Source organism: Panthera tigris, chromosome B4 (assembly GCF_018350195.1).
Source record: "Panthera tigris isolate Pti1 chromosome B4, P.tigris_Pti1_mat1.1, whole genome shotgun sequence".
Classification (NCBI taxonomy): domain Eukaryota; kingdom Metazoa; phylum Chordata; class Mammalia; order Carnivora; family Felidae; genus Panthera; species Panthera tigris.
Window position 1 is genome coordinate 130,075,585 of NC_056666.1, and position 20,109 is coordinate 130,095,693.

Genomic DNA, 20,109 nt, shown 5'->3' on the forward strand with positions numbered 1-20,109 from the left:
CGGCCACAGCTCGCCTGAGACGCTGTGCCCCAGGCCGGGGCTGGCTGAGCAGGCTCAGGACGCCCGCACCCTGTGAAGGAAGCCAGGAGGCAGGGGACTCAGACGAGCGCGCACACAGGCCCCTGGGGCAAACGGGCAGGTAGCACAGGACAGGGAGCCGCACCTGGTCCCGGGCTGGCTCAGCAACCAAGGTGCTGCGTGAGTGTCAGGGGGCCCTTCTCCTCTGCAGCCCCCACCACGTCCGCTCATCGCCTCCGCCGCTCGAGGGCCATGGCAAAGGGCACAGGGAGGCAGGTCTCCGGTGAGAAGCCACCTCTGTCCTTGCCGGGCACGTCAGAAAATCGTTTTTTAGATCATTTTTAAAAGACGTTATGACGACGGTGGTGGTTAACACTTCCTGAGGGTCTACTGTGTGCCGCGAACCACTCCGGGGCGTCACCTACGTTACCCCCAAGCAGCACCAATCCCAAGATGCGCGCGCACCACCTCCGGTTTACAGAGAGGGAAACTGAGGCACGGGACCATTTGGCTGCGGGTGCCAGAGTAGGGAGGCAGACCCAGGACTCTGCTGTTCCACGCCGCTTCTGACTCCAACTATTTAAGTGAAAAGTTTGCTTCGGAGGAATCCCCGGGGTCTGAGGGAAGAGAGACAACCGTGGGCAAGGTATTCACGGAGGGACAGGTTCCCAGGGGAGGAGTCAGGTCTAGTGAGCTGGATGTCTGGGGACACAGGTGCCCGGGGGGGGGGTCAAATCCCAGCCCCAGCGCACACCTGCTGTGTGACCTTGGGCAAGTTACTTGCCCTATCTGATACCTGAAAGGCAGGTAGCAATGCCCGGTATCCCAGAGCACGGCAAACGTGACCGGTGGGGACAAAGTCACTGGGGGACAAGGAGGGAACACGCATCCGGATGACGGATGTGTATGCTCAAAGGCCCAGGGGAGGAAGAAGGCTCGAGGAAGACAGAGGCGGGAGAACGTGGCCACAGAAGTGGGGGGGAAGAACAGGCGAGAGAGGGGGTCTCCAGGCGGGCCACACGGACAGGCAGGGTGAGCCACAGAAGGGAAGGGCACCCCTCAGACCCCCCCCCACTGCGCTTGGCTCCCCCGCGAAGAACCCCGCTTCGGCCCAAGTCCACGGCAGCAGCCCTTCCTCGCCGCACCCCCACCGTCCCCCAGGGAGCCCCCACCACCCCGCTCTCTCCCCGCCGGGCCCCTCCAGAGCACCCATCGCGGGGCCCGTCCCCGGGGCCCGCAACACCTCGGCGGCCACGGCCCCTCCACGTGGGGACCACCCCGTCCTAGAGACGGCATCTCCCTCTCCTTAGCAACCACCAACACCGTGCCCAGACAGCCAGCCTCCTCCCTCTGTCTCCTCCTCTCTCCATGGAGACCACAATGCCACAGAGGCGGCTCCCTCGCCAAGGCAACCACCATCACTCAGCACCGCCCGGACCACAGCTCTCTCCACGTGGCCACCACCAACACAGCCGCGGTGACAGTGACAGCCTCTCCTCTCCAGGGCGGCCACCAGCCCCAGCCTAGACGGAGCAGCTCCTGCCTGCTGGCCTGCCTGCCTGCCTGCCTGCGGCCTCCTACTGTCTGACTGCTCTCCCTGCCGCCTCCAAAATCCCAGACGCTGGATCAGGCCCGGGATTGATTCTGCCCCGCGTTTCTCCGCTCCCGGCTCACTCCAGGCCCCTCGCTCTGCCCCTCTCGACAGTGGGAAGGCCCCCCCACCGGAGGGAGGAGAAGAGACCACGTTCTCTTACCCCTGGAAGCTGGCCCCCAGCCCAGCCCTTGCACAGATTCCCCTGCCCTGCCAGGGTGCAGGCGGGCCCGGCCTGGCCTCTCAGTTGGGTGAAGGGGCAGGGGTGGGGCTTCCTCCCACCCTCCACGGTGGACCTGTCCCAGCCCCCCCAAAGGCCTGCGGCTCCGCCAGCTGCCTCCCAGGCCCCGTGGAAGGGAAGCTGGGGAGGGGCGGGTGGGGGTGCCCACGGCCGGGGGCGGGAGCCGGGCAGGGCAGGAGGGGACAAACAGGAGACAGGCCGGACCACATCACGGTTCGCGATGCCGGGTCACCCGCGCCCTGCTCACACACAGCCACGCGCTGGCACACGGTCAGAAGGACCCTGTCCTTACCGATGTCTGCGGGCAAAGGGGGCCCCTCCGGCCAGCGAGGCTCTATCCCTGGCCTGGTCTCAGGGAAGTCCCCACGGCAGCGGTGGCCACAGCAGCAGTAGCAACGGAGTCTCGGGTCCCGGGTCCCGGTCCAGGCGACAGCAGCTTCTCACCCGGGTCCTCTCCTTCTGCGAGAGGAAGCGAGGGGGAGAAAGGGGAGGGAGGGAGAGGAGAGGAGGAGAGAAGGAGGGGGAGGGGGGCAGCAGGAGGGAGGGAGGAGGGAAAATGCTGAAGTCTTGAAGGGTACACTCACTTCTTTCTTAGGTTTCCCATGGCAACCGAATATACCACAAATGAATATCAGTGTGAGAGAGAGGGAGGAGGCAGAGAGAAGGGAGGGATGGAGGGAGAGGGAGGCTGGGAGACGGGGACAGAAAGATGACGGAGCGAGAGAAATGGAAAGCTGGGTCCCCATCCTATCCCCTCGGGTTGGGAGGGAAGGGGAGGGAAGGGGCCAGGGGCCACAGGACATCTTTCAATCCCTCCGTGGCTCCTGGACAGGAGGGGCAAGCAACAGATGGGAAGATTCTTCTGGGAGCCGAAGGGACCCCCCCCCTCCCACCACCCCACCCAACCCCAGCCCGTGTCCCCGCCTCCCTGCAGGGCCCCAGAGCCTGGAGACTCTTCCCAAGCCACAGTCCCAGCCAGACGCCCCACTCGTCATGGACACACACACAGCACAGCCAGGTGGGGCTGGCCCCCACCCCCTCCCACTGCCTGCTGCCCGGTGCCCACACACACACACACACACACACACACACACACCCTCCCTCCTCACGTGTGCAACCACACCACCCTCCCGCCGGTCACCCCAACATCAACACAGCCTACTCCTTCTGCAGCCTGAGCCCCATCCCCTCCGCTGCAGGGAGCGAGCGCCCCTACCCACCCCCTGCCCCGGCCTCACAGTTTTCATTCACAACTCCCAGCCCAGACTGGAACACGCCCTTCCCCCCAGGGCGCCCCCAGCCTGTGCCCTGCCAATAGGCACTCACACGCCCCAAGAGTAACGTACCTGCCTGACCTCCACCTGCGCAGACGCACAGGCTTCCAGACAGACGAGCCTCGACCCAACCTTCCTCCCTCTGTGGGCGCACGTGCACACGCGTGCGCTCATTCTCTTCCTCCGGGGCCCCCCTCCCTGTCTGGCCCCCCACCCCCCACCCCCAGCAGCCCAGATGGCACTTCCAGTCCTCCGGCACAGGCAGGGGCTCACACCTTGCCCCCCCCCTCGAGACTGCCATTCATAAACATACGCAGACCCACCCAGCGCTGGCAGCTGGCGCCACAGCCCAGAAACACACGCGGGCCCGCGCTGCCTCAACTCGGTCGCCCCCACTCAAAGGCAGAGAACAAGGACGCACCAGCTGGCTTCTGGAAAGGGCTCCCAGGCCCAGGTCCCCGGGGGGTGGGGGTAGGGGTGGGGGGGGGGAGATACTTCCCTCTCACTCGACCCTGACCCCAGTAGAAAGGGGATGGCACCCCGTCCCCTCGCACACGCACCAGCACCCACAGGACAGCCAGACAGCAACTAAGGCACCAGAGTTGCACATTCCCTCAGACCCGCGGGTGCGCACAGACCCGGATATAGGGGTGCCCACCCCGACACGCAGACCCACACGGGTGCCCCCACGCCTGGGGCCGCTGCAGCGATACCCACCCCCGACACACCTCTGGGAATGCAAGGCCCTCCCCCTTCACCGGGGACAGCCCCGCACAGACACAGCAGGCTTCACCATACACACCCGGACAAACATGCCCACGGGCACAGGGGCCCCTACCCGGACTCACCGGCCAACGCAACGCACCAGGACCCAGGCGCGCCCAGAAACACCTCCCCGGATGCCAGCGCGCACCGGCCCCGCCTGCACACCCGCGCTGCACGCCCAGGGCACTTCTCGGCGACGCCCCCATTCCATCCACGCCCACCTGACACCCCCCCCCCCCCCGGCCCACACATCGCTGGGTCCTGGCTCCCGCGCGCCACCCCCCCCCTCAACGCCCGCACGAGACCTGCCGCCAGCCCCTGCCCGGAGCCCGCGGGTTTACGATCCGCACGCCGTGCCGAGCCCAGAGGCCGTGAAATTGGCTGCGAGCGTCAAGGGATGCGGCTGCAAATTCTAAGCACAGGGAAGTAAGGCAGAAACCGGGCGGGCTGCGGGCAGCGGGAGGCGGCGCGGGCGGGAGAGCGGGCGGCCCCGGGAGGAGGCGGGGGCGGGGGCTCCGTGCGCGCGCTCCCGGCCACCCCGCCCGCCCCGCCACGGAACAGGTGCCCCGCGGGGGGCTGCGCCCCGGACGCGCCCCCCGGGGATGGGCACACCCCGCCGCCAGCCAGATCCGGACCTGCCTCGGCCAGGGCGCCCACCGGATCGCAGCTACGCAGCCAGGCTTTCGCCCTCCTCTGGCTTCTCTGCTCCCACCCGCACGCCCGCCCGCCTGCCTCTGACCTCTGCATGACCAAAGGCTGAGCTCCACCCGCGCCCCCACCCCCACCCTGCCTCCGAAACCAAAGGAAGGGAGAGGGAGGGCATCGTCCGTCCAGGACGCCGGGCAGGCCCTCTCCAGTCTCACTTCATCCCCAGCCGCACTGTCACGCCTTTACCAGCGAGGCCGCCTCGAACCCGGGACCGCGGACTCTGCCTCCGTTTCCTCATGTGTGCAACAGGAGCGCTGCCGAGGGTCGTTCTGAGGATTGAACGAGGGCCACTGGACAAGCTCAGAGCAGCAGTCAGGGCACATGGCAATCGTTAGTCAGTACTGGCCTGGCCTTGCTGCAGAGAAGCGGCCACCCTTCTCTGAGCTCAGGCTCCTTGAAAAAATGCAGATGGCTTTGTTGCCTCCCCAGGGTGAGTGGGAAGAGTCTGGAAGACGCAGCCCCCTCAGCCGCCTTCCAACCGGCAAACGTGGGTGAATTAATATCCTGGAAGCGCACTCACGAGGCAGGTTCCCCGGGCCCCCCCATGGACCCTACTGAATCAAAATCTCCCCCGCAGCGGCCCAAGATTCTGCATTTTAACAAAGGCACTCCCGGACCCACCGGGTAAGGCTCCCTTTCTTAGCCCAAAGTTTGCGGTCCTGTGTAATTTGATCCTCAAACTACATTCCAGACTCATCTTCCCAAACTCCACTCCAGGCTTTCCGACCTCCAGACCTCGGCTCACGTGGTCTCTCCACCTGGCCTGCCCCCACCCAGAGGCCGGCTGGACCTCTTTCACAATCCTCCGGCCAAAATTAAACAAGATAATAGACCGTGTTTTGCCCCGTGCCTGGCACATAGCAGGTGCGCTATCCCGGGGATCCTGCACCGCCCTGAGCAGAAGAGGCTCCAGCCTCTTCCCCTCCCGCCTCCCAGGCTGCGGGAGCACCTGACCTTCAAGCCTGTAGTGCCAGCCCCCTCGGGGGAGGGTCACAGACACCCAAGAGACGCCTGGCACACAAGCCCTACTGTGCGCAGGCCCCACACTGGGCACTCGGCTGATGCCCCACGCGTCCCCTCTCTCGTCCGGGACGGAAACTCATCTCTGTAGGTTCCTGCCTGAGCCCCAGACCCAGCAGCTATCCCTGAGTCAGATATGCTTGTGCGTGTGTGTGTGTGTGTGTGCGTGTGCGCGCGTGCGCTGAATGCAAAATGCACAGTCCAACCTCAATAGCGTGTCGATAAGAGGAACTGTTCCACAAGTAATTTTTGAGGGCCTACAAGTCTCCCCCTGTGTGGACCTGACAACATAGTAGGAGACAGACAAGAACTAGCTAAACACGCAGAACCACAAACGCCCCGAATGCACACACACACACACACACACACACACACCAGGTAATGAGAAGCGCAGGAAGCAGGGAAGATGGGCCATGCTGACCCCACTGCCTGTGTCTCTCCCCCATCCAAAGAGAACTGCGGAGAGGACAAAGACAAGGCCAAGGAAGGAAAATGAATCAGGCCTGAGTCTTGGGGCTGCGCCCAGAGCAACCTGGTCGGGAGGCCCTCAGAGCTGTTCCCCACTTTCCCCTGGGAGAGGTGGGGACCCGTGTGCGCATGCACATGCCGCGTCACACTCAGAGGCACATCCGTGCACAGGGATGTGCACACACCAAGATACGCCCTGCCCCCTCCCAGCCCCTCTGCACATCCCAGCTGGGGGGAGGGGGTGGGGCGCAGGCAGCTCTCAGGCCCTTCTCATACTTCTGCGGGCACCGCTCCCCCCCATCCCCGGCCCAGCTCCAGAAACAGTTTCTATGTATTTCAGGGGGTGAACATGGAAGCTGAAAGGAGAGAGAAGGATACACATACACACACACACACACACACATACACACATACACACACACACACACACACACACACACACATACACAGCCCAGGACCCACTCCAGAGAACCAGGAATGAATAAGGAAGACAGATGGGAAGGGGGAGGGAACTCATCTAATCGACACCTACTATGTGCCAGACACAATGCTCCACACTTGACATTCGCTTATGTAACCACGCTGGAAAAGTTAGGAAACCGGTATCATTATCCCCACTTTATATCGAGGAAGCAGGGCCTTCTGGAAGGGAACCTACTTGCCCAAGACACACACTGTTAAAAAGAGGCAGAATTTGGCCCCCAGGCCCCTACTCGTTCCACAAGTGAGACGGAGGGAGACACAGGGGTCGAGGGGGACCGCGGCCGAGGCCATAGGGGGAGAACAAGAGGCACGCTGCTGGCTTCGGGATGTCACAGGTCACCCACCCTGAGGGGAGGAGCACGGGAGGCTTGTGGACCGGGCCTGAGACCCCAGACCCTTTCTGCCCCCTCAGGGCCTCTCTGGGGCCTTCCTGGGGGACTGTCTGCAGAGCAGAGGGGAGGGGCTCTATTATTCCAACCCCCCCGGACACCTCAGACTAATAAGGGCTGCCCGGAAATAATGGCAGTGACTCTGCCCCAGGTGCTAATTGAGCCACGAGAAGGTTAATTTAATAGGGGATTGGACCAGGACAGCGGGAGGCAGAGGATTGAGTTAACCTTCTGGACTATTAATGCTGTCCCTGAAGAGGCCTGACTCGCTAAGGAAGGAGGCTGCAGCTTTCAGGCAATCCTGCTCCCTGGCTTTCTGCTCTGCCCGGCAGACTGCGGGGTGCGGGCAGAGGATGGGCCTGGGCCCGGGAGGTGGGGGGCACCGTAGCCGGCACGGGCGAGGGTAACGGCGATGGGCACCTCCTGGCCCTGTGCGCGGACGCCACACTCTCACGCTCGCTCACTGAGCCTGCGAGACGGCAGCCACCGCCTGGCAGGCGCAGGGAGAGAGCGGCTGACCCCCGTGTCACACACAGCCACTCGGCGCTCAGCGGAGGTGTCACTGGAACCAGTTCTGCTTCCAGAGCAGGCAGGCTGCAGACTTCAGGGGACAGGGAAGTCACACCGGGGAGCGGGCATGGCGCGTACTGGAGCAGGCTCAGAACGGCTCGGCCAGAAGCACCCATTTCTGTCACCCCGCCTATCTCGGGTAGAACAATCAAGACCGGACTAGGAATCCAGAAGCAGCCTCTACAAGGGGACCCCTCGGCCCCGGGCATTCGCCACCCCCACTGCGCAGAGCTCCCTGTCCCTCCATAAAGGATGAGAGCGCCCCGCGGGAAGGGACCTGCCGCCCCAGCCTGTCTCCCTGCACCTGCACCTGCGGAGCTGGAGTAGCGAGATGGGGGCAAACTCTCGCCAAGGACTCAATCACCAGCCAGCTTACTCTCCCCTTCAAGCCTCCGTGTGCTCATCTGTCATCTGTCAAGTGTCCACACGAGAGCAGCCGGCCTGCCAGCCCCACAGGACTGCCATGAGGATCCAAGGAGAGAAAAAGAAGTTCTCTACGAAGTTAGACTTGAACGGAGACAGGAGCGCCGGCTCCGAGCTGGTGGAGCGGGAGGCCAGGGGAGTTGGTGTGCCGAGCCCCCACCCTGTGCCAGGCCCCCCGCCCCCCAGAGGCCCACCGGTGTCCTGTGGCACCCCTTACCTTTCTAGCCACCCCCGCCCCAGGTGACAGATGAGAAACTGAGGCCCAGAGGGGCGTCAGGAATGCCTAAATCACAAAACACAGAGCAGCCCCATGGGCCTGGAAGTAGCGGGCGCTGTCCCCCTGGCTGTGTTGTCACATGCATTTGCACACACACCCTGGCTCTGTGACCTGGCCGGGGCTGATGGAGAACAGGGCCTGCGGGGACAGGGGAAGAGGCGCCCCATATGAAATGGGGGGGGGGCAGAGGCGATGCCTCTGTGAGGGGAGGGCACCTTAAGGAAAGGGGGCCCCACACCCACTTGGGGCACCTGGGAAGGGACCGCTCACTCAGAGACTCTTTCCCCCTCCCCTTGTCACCCCTCCTACAACACAAGGGACATAACCACATTCAGCCACACACCCTCCCGCTGACATGACACAGTCCGGCTGCCGGGGGTGACCCCTCATGCTGCTGTCCCAGTGACGTCACTGGCAGCCTGGAACTGACGTCACACCCACAGGCCCGAGCTGACGTCACACACACTTCTACCTGACACCCCCCCCTTCGATCACTCCTCTTTGTTCCTGCCCAGGGGCAGATGGCCCAGGGGACCTCGCCCACGCACCCAGCTCCAGGGTCACGGCTCACTCCGGACAGACGCCTACAGACAGTGCGTGTGTGTGTGTGTGTGCGTGTGTGTGCGTGCACATTCCTCGTAGGAATCCCACATATTTGCACACATGTGCAGGCCCACATGCCCTACGGATGGCCTAGACGCAGCATGTCCCACAGGTGCCCACAGGCCACGGGACCAGGTGCGTGAGCCATGCACACACACGTCCACAGGCAAATCCTCCCAGCACTCCCCCCCCCAAGATGCGGCTCCCCACATGAAAATGTCCCTCAGTAACTAAACCAGGCAGCCCAGGGGCTGGCAGCTGCCACCACATTCTTCCAGGTGTTGCTAGCAGCCCCCCTCCTCACCCCCCCCCCAGCTTTCCTCCTCCAACAACCTGGCCTGGTGACAGCGACAGCCGCACCCCGGACACACACACACGCAGACACACACACTCTCAGTCCAACACCTGTGTCCTGGCAGGGGGAAGAGGCAGTGCCCGCCAGAGGTAGCCACTGAGGCAGGAGGAGTTGGGGGGGAGGGGGGGGATGGAAGGGGCACAGGACAAAGCTACAGAAAGTGCCCTCAAGTACCACGATCCTCCTGAGCTAAGCCGAGGGCCAGATCCACCATCCGTCTTTCGTCTGTCTCCTTGGGCACGCCTGACACACCGTGGCCGCTCCTGTCCTGGACACACGCTTCCCGAGTGCGCGCGCACACACACGCGCGCGCACACACACACACACACACACACACGCCAGCCTGCGCCCTCCAGACATTCCAAGAAAATCCTGCTGGGGCTATGGACAGTGTGTGTGTGTGTGTGTGTGTGTGTGTGTGCACGCGCGTGTGCAGACAGAGCAGGGTCCATCCCTGCACACAGCCCTGTGGGCACGCAGCACCCTCCCCACGTGCACACACCGCCCCACCAGCCAACACGCCCACCCCCCTGCCCCCATCTTCTGCCAGTTGCTGGAGTCCACACACACACACACACACACACACACACACACACACTCACAAACACACGCAGCCCGGCAGTGGCCCCAGCCCTGCCAGAGCGCAGTCTACGCCGATTTCTGCCGCTTCCCCGGGGCAGCTCCCTGCTCTCCCTGCTTGACCCACGCCAGCACCGCGGAGACAGGGGGCAAAGCTTTTGCAAGGGTCCCCACCCACCCAGGGGACCCCCACTCCCCGAACCTGGTCCTCTTACCAAATCCACCGCCCTCCTGCGGGTAAAGGGGGTAAAGCCCCACCCTGTCCCCCTCCCCCTGGAGCAGCGCCAATCCAACCCCCCTTACCGGCTGCGAAGACGAAGCCCTCGACCCCGGCGGCGCTCCGTAAGAGAGGGGGGCTAGGGTCCCCGATTCGCGAGGATGGAGGCAGAGAGGTGCCGTGTGGCACTGACTGGTACAGCCGTCCACCATCAAGCCTCTGCACCACCCCCCAAAGATGCTCACCTCACCGACCGTCCTCCGCGTCCTCCCACCCCGTCTCCGTCCACCACCACCAGTTCGCCCGCACAGGGTGGTCCCCCGGGGGGGCGCGGGGGGATGTCTCACGGCGATCCCCAGACCCGGGAGCCCCTGGGGGTGGCTTTCCCGGTCTCATCCTCCCCCTGCTGTGGTCCCCCCACCCCAGCAAGCCCCACCCCCACCGGCGGAGGAAGGGTGCCCTCCGGTCCCAGCCCTCACTCCCACCGCCTCCGGCGGCCGCGGGCGCTCGGATCCGGAGGGATTCACTCACCTCCAGCCCAGCCGGGATCCGGGCCGAGCGCCGCTTCCGGCGGCGGCGGCGGCGGCGGCGGCTGCGGGGCCTGCGCGCGGGTGCGAGTGTGCGCGGCGCCCGGCCGGGGCTCGGTGCGTGTCGTGTGTCTGTGGCGTGGCCCGCGTGTGCGTGTGCGTGTGTGTGTGTGTGTGTGTGTGTGTGTGTGTGTGTGTCTGCGAGCCGGCGTGTGCGCGCAGACACCGCCACCCCCGCCTCCCCGTCGCCGCGCCTCTGCCTCGGCGGGGCCCGCCGCCCGGGAGGGGGCCGGGGCGCAGCGTGCGTCAGGGGCCGCGGCCGGCAGTCTGTCCGTCCGCCCTGGCCCGCCCCGGCGCCCGGCGCCCTCCGCAGGCCTTTCCGCAGCGAGACCCCGCCCGCCCCCTCTCCCGGCTGGATCCTTCCACGGACACACGCACACGCACAGACACACGGCCGCGGGGCGGGGGCCGCGCCCGGCTCCAACGCCGCAGCTGCAGCGCCCCGGGAGGCGGCGGCGGCCGCGCGGACCACGGAGGCCCCCCCCACCGCGCCCGGCCCCTGCCCGGCGCGCCCCCGGCCCCCGGCCCCGCCCGGGCCCCCGGGCCCCGCTCACCCCGCCGGCGCCGGGTCCCGCCGCCGCCTTCGCCAGCGCATGCAACAGCTGGAGGCAAACTTGCCGCGGGGCGGACCGCCCGAGGTGCGCAGCGCCCCCCAGCGCCAGCCCGAGGGCGCCCGCGGCCCCGACTCCCCCTCCGCCGGCGGACCCCCCTCCTCACCTGGTCCTGGCCGCCGCGTCCCCGTGCTCCACGGCTGGCAACCCGAGACGCTGCCGCGTTCCCATTTTATGGGCGGGCCAACTGAGGCTCGGGGAGAGGAGCGACTCGCCCAAGGTCACACGGCGAGCTTGACCCCAGAGACGGTGTTAGGTTAGACTCCAGATCTCTACCCTTGTGCAAGGGTTTTGGCGGCCGCTCACTACCCTTCACCCCCCCCCACCCCCCCACCCCCAGACGCTTCTTAGGCCCCGGCCCCTTCCCGGCCAATGTCCCCGCACACCTGTGCCACCCGCCAAGGGGTAGAAGCTAGAGGGAGGGGGTTGCGGATGCAGAAAGCAAGCTCTGGCATCGGGGCCTGTACCCCTGCACTTGGGCACGCAGGCATCTGGTGGGGAGACTCGGCTCGTGGCCCGCGTACACGAAAACGCAGGCGCCTTCTCTCTACCCCCAGGAGCCACAAACCCACACGCGGGAGCCCTGCCTGGAGCAGGTGCTCTGCGTCGCCCTCACTTTTATGGGGCCACATGCGCCAGTGCCTGTCCTCAGGTGGTGCACAGCAGAACGTCAAGTTCAGGCTGCAGGAAGGCGCAGCGGGAGCATCTCATCCAGGCCAGGAATGGCAGCACCTCCCTGGAAGGAGCCACTGCCTCCGCCGCATCTTGACGGATGAGTAGTAGCTGGTCAGCTGAAGAAGGTAGAGAGGCGTGGGAACAGCATGTGCAAAGGCACAGAGGCATGAAACAGTCTGGTGTGTGTGTGTGTGTGTGTGTGTGTGTGTGCAGGGAACTCCACGGAGTTGGGTATTACTGGAGCAGAAAGAACGTCTGTTCAGAAATTCCTCCCTCCTGTCAACTGAGAACACAAGAGCAGGTCCAGGAGGGGACCAGAGCTGGGACGCAGGCCACTGTTATCTCCCAGACAACACCGTGTTCCGCCACCACTGCCCTCTGCGACTGCACTCCAGGCCGCCTAGCACACTCCTATCCACCCTTCAAGGCCCCTCACTGCAGATCCAAACAAGTCATTATGCTGTCTGTGCCCTCTAAACTGAGCCCTCCTGGAGGGCAAGGGCTGTACGGACCGCGTCGTAGGTTCCCGCCACAGGGCTGGGCACCAAGCAGGGTCCCAGCCCAAAGTCCTCCGGGGAAGAATCTGTCCCCACCGCCCCGCCCACCTCGGGAGCAGACACAATGGCCCTTGCGCCCTCTGGCGGATAGAGCGCGAAACTGCAGAGAGCTCCCTCTTCTGTGACAGCGGCTCTCACGCTCAGAAGCTTCCCAAAAGGTGGGCACTGGCGAGGGCCACCTAATCCGCCCGGGCTCAAGGGACTGAGCCATGATCTCAAGGAATACCAGGCAGCGGGCGGCCACACGGCCTCTTCCGGCTCTGCTTTTGTGACTTTCCCAGCCATTTGCCGAGGGGCAGGTCACAGCCCCCTCTGGGCCTCAGCTTCCCTTTGATGAAATGAGAATGACAAACGCCCCCCCCCCCTCGTCCCCAGCACAACGCTGGGCTCACCACATGAGCACCCCCTTTCCCCTGGGGACCTCCAGGTCTGCCTGGTTTAGCTCTGGTGCTTTTGAGCTCCAAAATGTTCTAAGACTCTCCCCCCTGGGGATTGCCCTCACTAGGCAGACATAAACCGGAAAGCCTTTCAAACTCTTAACTGAGTCACTGCCACTAAATAGAAGACGGAGTTGGCCTGGGCTAAGCGAGGGTCGCGGCAGATTACGCTATCTGGACACCCGATTGGGCCTTCTCCAGACCAGCGCTGTCTGATAGACTTTTCTGGGATGGTGGGAGTGTTACATCTGCACTGTTCAAAACAGTGGTCACTAACCACATGTGGCTATTGAGTGCTTGTGGTTGTGGCTGCTGTGGCTGAAGAACCGCATCTTTAATTTTTGTTTTATTAAGTTAGATTTGAATTACTCTAGGGGCTAGTGGCCACCATGTTTTGTGGCTGCCGTGGCTGAAGAGCCGCATTTTTAATTTTTGTTTTATTAAGTTAGATTTGAATAGCCGTATGTGGTTAGTGGCTACCCATGTTGGATAGTGCAGGTCCAGAAAGACAGCAACCTCCTCGCTAAAATAGAGCCCATAGAGAGCTCTCTGTCCCTCTCTCTCTCTCCCTCTCTCTCTCTCTCTCTCTCTCCCCCCCCCCCCACACACACACACACACCACCCTGAGCCCCCTGGCCAGGGTTATGATAAGGAGACTGCCTAGAATCTAAGTGGGCAGGTAAGGTTGAGACAAATGTGGGCAGCAACATGCCCATCTGTGCCCATGGTCACTGTCCTAGGTTAGGCCTTGCCATCTTTCACCTGGACACCTGCAACAACCCTCTTCCTCACCCTCCAATAGCTCTCATGCAATGATGCCATGCAGGTCCCTTCTCAGGACAGTGCAAATGATTGGCAGCAGCTGCCCGGGGCCTCCCTCTGCAGGAAGTGTCATGATCAACTGGTGATGTCTGCCTCGGGGGCAGACACAGGACGAGCCGTGCGCCCTCCCTGCTAGGGACTGAAACCCAAACTCCTTAACTTGCCCAAAGAAAGCCCTCTGCAGTCAGGCCTTTCCCGACCCCCTCCAGCATCTTCCCGCATCACCCCACGCGCGCTCCGGGTCCCGGCAACACCAATACCCGCCCTTTCCAGAACATTCCATGAAACTCTCACCCCATGCTTTCCACGCCGTTTGTGCTTTTGATGCTGTTCCTCCCTCAGCCTGGAAGCCTTTCCTCCTCTCCTATGGCCTCCCCACCTGTCTGCTTCCAGTCTTTAACCAGGTGCTGCTCAAAAACCACCACCTCTATGAAGCCTCCCCTGACCACCCCTAAGCGGAGCTGGCCAAGCTTCTTCTTCCTCCACTGGTTCCCGGAACGCTGTGTGTAGGTCTGAATGACAGCACGCGTCACGTCGTACTGTTAAGCCTTCTCACTCTCCCCTCCCACCCACACCGAATTTTCCTCCCTCCCTCCCGCCACGGACAGCCTCCCAAGGGCTCGTTGAGTCATCGGCGGAGTGATCCGTGGACGGGGAAAACGAGCAAAGCAGAACCATGCCGGAAGCCTCAGTGCCAGACGAGAGGCAGGTACTTCCGGCTGCCTGGACCCCTGTCCTGAATCCCTGAATCCCTGTTCTGGAATCTTCCAGAGGTGGTCGGAAGCGCCCTCTAACCGCAGCCCAACGAGTGCCCCTTTTCCCCCCGAGTTGACCAGATGTGGCTCACGTCCAAATGAGCCCAACGCCCGGGCCGCGTCACCGCGAGGACGTGTCTTCCGGAAGCTCTTCCCTTATTGCAGGGCTTAGAGAAGAGAGCAGTTAAGAGTTAGGAGCACACGCGGGCCAAAAGCTTCCTGCGCTGTTTCGGGTTGAACGGCAAGATCTACCCCTTTGGACTTAGATGAATTGCTTTCCGCTCGGTCTACATGGCATTTTGAGTTGATTAAGAAAATTAGGTTAAGCAATTCTTTTAGAGAAACACGCGGACACCAGAGTGTGCATGGGGTGTCACATTCCTGGTTTGGATCCAGACCAAAAATCAGATTTTCTGCTGTGCCTCCGATGCGAGAACGGGGGCTACCATCACCGGAGACAAGAACCAGTGATGAGAGACAGAACCCAGGAGGGAAAAACTGAAGCTCCCCCCCCCCCCAAAACCTCTGCCCCTTGCCCACCATGGAGCCACCCCAATGGCTATGAAGACAAGAAGACCGAGCTTCTCAAGAAGGAGAGTCCTTTTTTTTTTTTTTTTTTAATTTTTTTCAATGTTTCTTTATGTTTGAGAAAGAGAGAGAGAGATCAGGGGAAGGGCAGAGAGAGAGGGAGACACAGAGTCGGAAGCAGGCTCCATGCTCTGAGCTGTCAGCACAGAGCCCGATGTGGGACTCGAACTCAAGAAACGTGAGATCATGACCTGAGCCGAAGACGGATGCTTAACCGAGGGAGCCACCCAGGCACCCCGGGGGAGTCCTTTACATAGGGATGTTTTGTTTTGCTGTGACAGGTCAGGAGCTGGGGGGTGGGGGCGGGAGTTGGGAATCGCAGGTCACAGGTGAGATACAGGGGAGCCCCCAGAGAAGCCTTGGTTGTGAAGGAATTTGGAAGAACACACACATTTCCCAAAGGGATTTTTAAGTCATTTCGCTGTGGGGTGTGCAATATAATCCCCCTTTCCCCGCTTCAACCTCCCCAACCACCTTCCATACTTGCTTTAGAAAAGTCTACATGCTTGGGGCACCTGGGTGGCTCAGTCAGTTAAGCGACTGACTCGGTTTCAGCTCAGGTCATGATCTCACGGTTTGTGGGTTTGAGCCCCTCGTCCAGCTCTGCGGGATTCCCTCTCCCTCTCTCTCTCCCCCTCCCTCGCTCACACTCTGTCTCTCTCTCTCAAATAAATAAATAAAAACTTTTTAAAAAATAGTCTACATGCTTATCATATTAGTCATCTGTTACTGTGCAACTCAGTGGCTCAAAACTCAGTGGCTTACATCAGCAAAAAGAAAAAAGAAAAAAAGAAATGGCTATTATCACACGGCGGCCGTGGTCAGGAACTTGGGACCGGGCGATTCTTGCTTGAGAAATCTCGGAAGATTGAATCATTGCTGGGGCTGCACTCATCTGAAGGCTGGACTGGGGCTGGGGGATCTGCGGCTAGGGTGGGTCATCCCTGTGGCTGACAAGTTGGTGCTGGCGGTTGGCGGGAGGCCTCAGTTTGTGTCCCATGGACCTCTCGCCAGGACTGCTCAAGCATCCTCCCAGCATGGCGGCTGCTTCCCCCCCAGAGCGAGAACAAAGAGGAAGCCACAATGTCTTGTATGACCTAAACTCAGAAGTTACGCGTTCTCAATGTTTGCAATTTCCTGTCGGTTACACAGGTCTGCCCTGGTCGTTGTGGGAGAGAACCACACAGGGCATGGATGTCAGGAGGAAGGTACCAGCGGCAGCCATCTTGGCGGCCAGTGGGGTTGAGATCAATCAGCCATATTTGGGGAAAGGGAGAGAGTTCTGCATCCAGACTGGCAAAGGTGAAAACAGGATTTGGCAGGTGGATATCAGAGCTGGGGGACCGAATTCCATAGGATTCTATGGTTCTGAGAGTCTGTAGTCCTCATATCCATGAATCAAGGGCAGCTCAAAGCTAATGGGGCATGAAGAATGTACACACAGTTCCCGATGAGTCTAGACTAGAGGCCGGCTGGATGTGTGGGCCCCTTGAGAGGGTGCCTGTGAGGGCCAAGGCCACACTCTACAGAATATTTTGAAGCGTTCTCGGGGAGACCCTTTGACCCAGCGATCCAATTATGGGAGGTCTCTCAGGGAAGTTCACTAAGGGTGCTGGTGGCACCCTGCCTGCCTGCCTTGGAGCTGAGATTCCTGGGTAGTGAGGTTGGCTCAGCCGTGTCCCATCTGGTCTGTGCCCTGGGTGCCCAGCCACTCACCAGGCACAGGAGAGTGCTCTGGGAGGGCCCTCCTGAGCTGGCCCACCCAGTGGTGCAAGGGTCAGACAGGCAGCCTGCTCCACCCCAGGTAGGGTCTGCTTGCATGTGACAGATCACCTCCCCCCAGCCTTCTGTGCCAGGAGTCATTTCTGAGACACCCCCCCCCCCCCGCCCCAGGAAGAGCCAGAAGGGGATGAGGGGAGGTTCAGGCTCTGTGCCTCTAACTGATTTCTGCTGCCCATTAGCCAGAGGCTGCGGAGCCCCACACTGTCAAGGTGTGTGCTATTTGGGTCCCAGCACCCTTATATGGGGCTTCAGAATTCTGCCATGCAGGGACTCTGCTGGAGCCTCAGGCCGGGGCCCTGCAGCCAGAGCGGGGGGGTGGGGGGGAGGGCAGGGATGTGAGTCTCAGCTGGCTCAGCGGCCACCAGGTCAGCCAGGCAGCCTGCATTATTAAGCCATCTATCTGGCTCTGCCCAGAGGGATGCTGGGGGTGGGGGTAGACTCACAGGCACTGCCTGGGTCCGGAACTGGGGCAGCCGGAGGCCCTGGGATCTGGAGGTCACCAGCCTCGTGGCCAGGCTTCTCACTACTGACCTGCCGCCGGGCTCCGAGGCGCGGGAGGCTGCAGGGACCGGAGAGGCGCTGACTGGCCGGTTTCTTCGCGTTCTTTCCCTGCTCGACAACTTCCCGGCTCTGATTCCGCGGGGTAGAGTGCCAACTCCTTACACTAGCATCTGGAGTTTTCCGCAACCTGGCCACATTCTACCTAGAATCAGAATCGTGGCTCAAAATGGGGGGGGGGGGGGAAGAAATTTACTCTGTTTTTCAGGCTCGATGCCAAGTGTTCCCCATGAATTCAAGTGTCCGTGGGAGCACCTGGGGGGCTCAATCAGTTAAGCGGCTGACTTGGGCTCAGGTCATGATCTCACGGTTCGTGAGTTCAAGCCCCGCATCAGGCCGGCAGCGACAGTGTGGCACCTGCTTGGGATTCTCTCTCTCTCTCTCTCTCTCTCTCTCTCTGCCCCTCCCCAACTTGTGCACACGCTCTCTCTCTCCCTCCCCCTGTCTCAAAATAAATACATAAACTTTTTTTTTTTAAGTTTGAAGTCTCAGTGAGCAGCGACAACAATCCTACGAGGTGCTTACTGTCATTACGCCCATTTTACTGATGAGGCTCAGAGATGCTAAGCAGTTTGACCAAGATTTCACGGAGAAGGAAAAGCAACACCACAATTCACCCAGGTTTTCCTGCTGATGGAACCGTGTTGCAGCCACAGGATTTGGGGGGGGGGGCGGATTTTAGGCTGGTAGTCCCATTCTTAGCCTTTATACTTGATGTTCTCTCAGCCTAAAATCTGGGTGTCTCGAGGTCCCTGTGGGCGAGAGAGTAGCTGTGTGGCCCCAAGGCTCTGTGGGAAATGGAACGTACCAAGTTACTCAGACCCAAACCCAGATGCCACCTTGATGGCGCCTGGGCTCCCCGCAAACCGGATCCTTCAACAACTCCTGTCAGCTCTGCCTCCCAAGTGTATCCTACACCCAGCCCCTTCCCTCCCCACCGTTGCCACACAGCAAGGGGAGGGTCCCTCCTCTCTGTTCACCCAGAAGCTCTCATGCGGGAGGCACGTCACAAAACGTTTGGGAAAGAAAATGATCAAGTTCATGGCTGAGGGCACAAATGAAGGTGGGAGGGAAGCGTCATCAGAGGAGGAAATCGGCTGTCTGGGAGGGCAGGAAGGTGAGTGAATTCACTTCTGCCCTGGGGCCCAGGGGTGGGGCACTGGGCTAGGGGAAACTGGCACACAGGAAGAGCTGTCCCCGCTCCCTGCCAGCCTGACAGGGGCACAGGGGCATGCAGGCAGGGCACCTGGAAGGGACAAGATACAGAGGCGTGACATGGCCAGGACGGCAGGGGACAACTGGGACGCGGGAAGGCCACCCAGGACCCTGTCTCGTCCCTCCTGGGACTCTGCAAGGTCCTTCCCAGCCCAGGTCCAGGCGCCCGGGCAGCATAAGCTCTGCGCGCGCCCCGGATTTCCCTGGTGGTGTCTCTCCCTTCCTGGACCACAGCCCAGACCTCAGATAAAAGAGCGTCTTCTGCCCTTGCTCACCCACGAAAATCCTTCGGATTGCTCTGTCTGTGCTTTCTCTCCAGCTTCCCCCAAATCTCCTGCTTCCCCCGACCCTCTACCACTTCCTCACTTGGGACCCGTGGAACCAGGTCCCCCAGCGCCCTCATTTTACCCCCAGCACAACCACTAGACAAGCCTTGGCCTCCCCGTCACCAAATACACCGGGTTTCCCTGGGTCTGACCAGGCCGGCGTGGGGAATTTCAGCGGAGGGAATTTTCTGCCAGAGGCCCCCGTTCCGTTTCCTCCTCCCGGGTGCCTTGGGGGTGATGGGGGCAGAGCCCTAACAGCGGCACGCTTCGGCCCCCAGCACCACACTTCGGCCCCCAGCACCGAGAGAAAGAGGCCCCCCTGCGCCGGGCCTGGGGGTGGGAAGGTATGTGTGAAATCAGGGGGCCGTGTGGGAGCCGGGAGGGGAACAAGGCACGTGTCAAGGCCACAGCCAAGCAGGCTGCGGTTCTGAGCAGGCCCCGGATCCCTGGGGAGGGTACCAACACCCCCCCACCATTTATAGCACGGCTGCTATAAAGCGACTATGAAGCGAAGGGATTAGTCAGGACTCGTTGGTTGCCAGTGACAGAAACCCAACCCCGGGCCCAGGCTGCACTGGCTTAAAACTCGAAAGGAGAGATACATGGGCTCCCATAACAGGGCAGGCTGGGGAGGCTCGGCCTGGGGAGGACTGGGAGAGGCCATCTGGAATGCCATCAGTATTCTCTCCATCTCTCTCTCTCTCTCTCTCTCTCTCTCTCTCTCTCTCTCTCGTCTAGTTCCTTCGGGACAGAGTCCCCCCAGCCCCGGGCGACAGCCTCCCAGATTCACAGGGAGACAGGGAGAGCCTCGCTTCCCCTTCCAAACTGAGCAATCCTAGGGGAGGACTCTGATTGGCCCAGCGTGGGTCACCTGCTTACCCCCTGGACCAATCGCTGTGGCCAGGACGAGGAGGGCAAGTTAATGGCCCAGCCTGGGTCAGGCATCCGCACCCTTGTCACCAGGGGAGGGCCCGTCAGCAGAAGAATTGGAGGAGGGAGGGACACTGGGCGGACACGAGCGAGAGCAGCAGGGCCGGTTTTGTGTGTGTTTAATAAACATCTTATTGGGGAATAATTTTAGAGTTAGAGGGGGGAAAAATGCAAAGGGAGCACAGAGGGCTTTGCTGTATACCTTCCCCCCCACCCCCCCCCCCCCCCCCCCGCGCTTCTCATGACGTTAACGTCTTACGTAACCACAGCACGTTTGTCAAAATT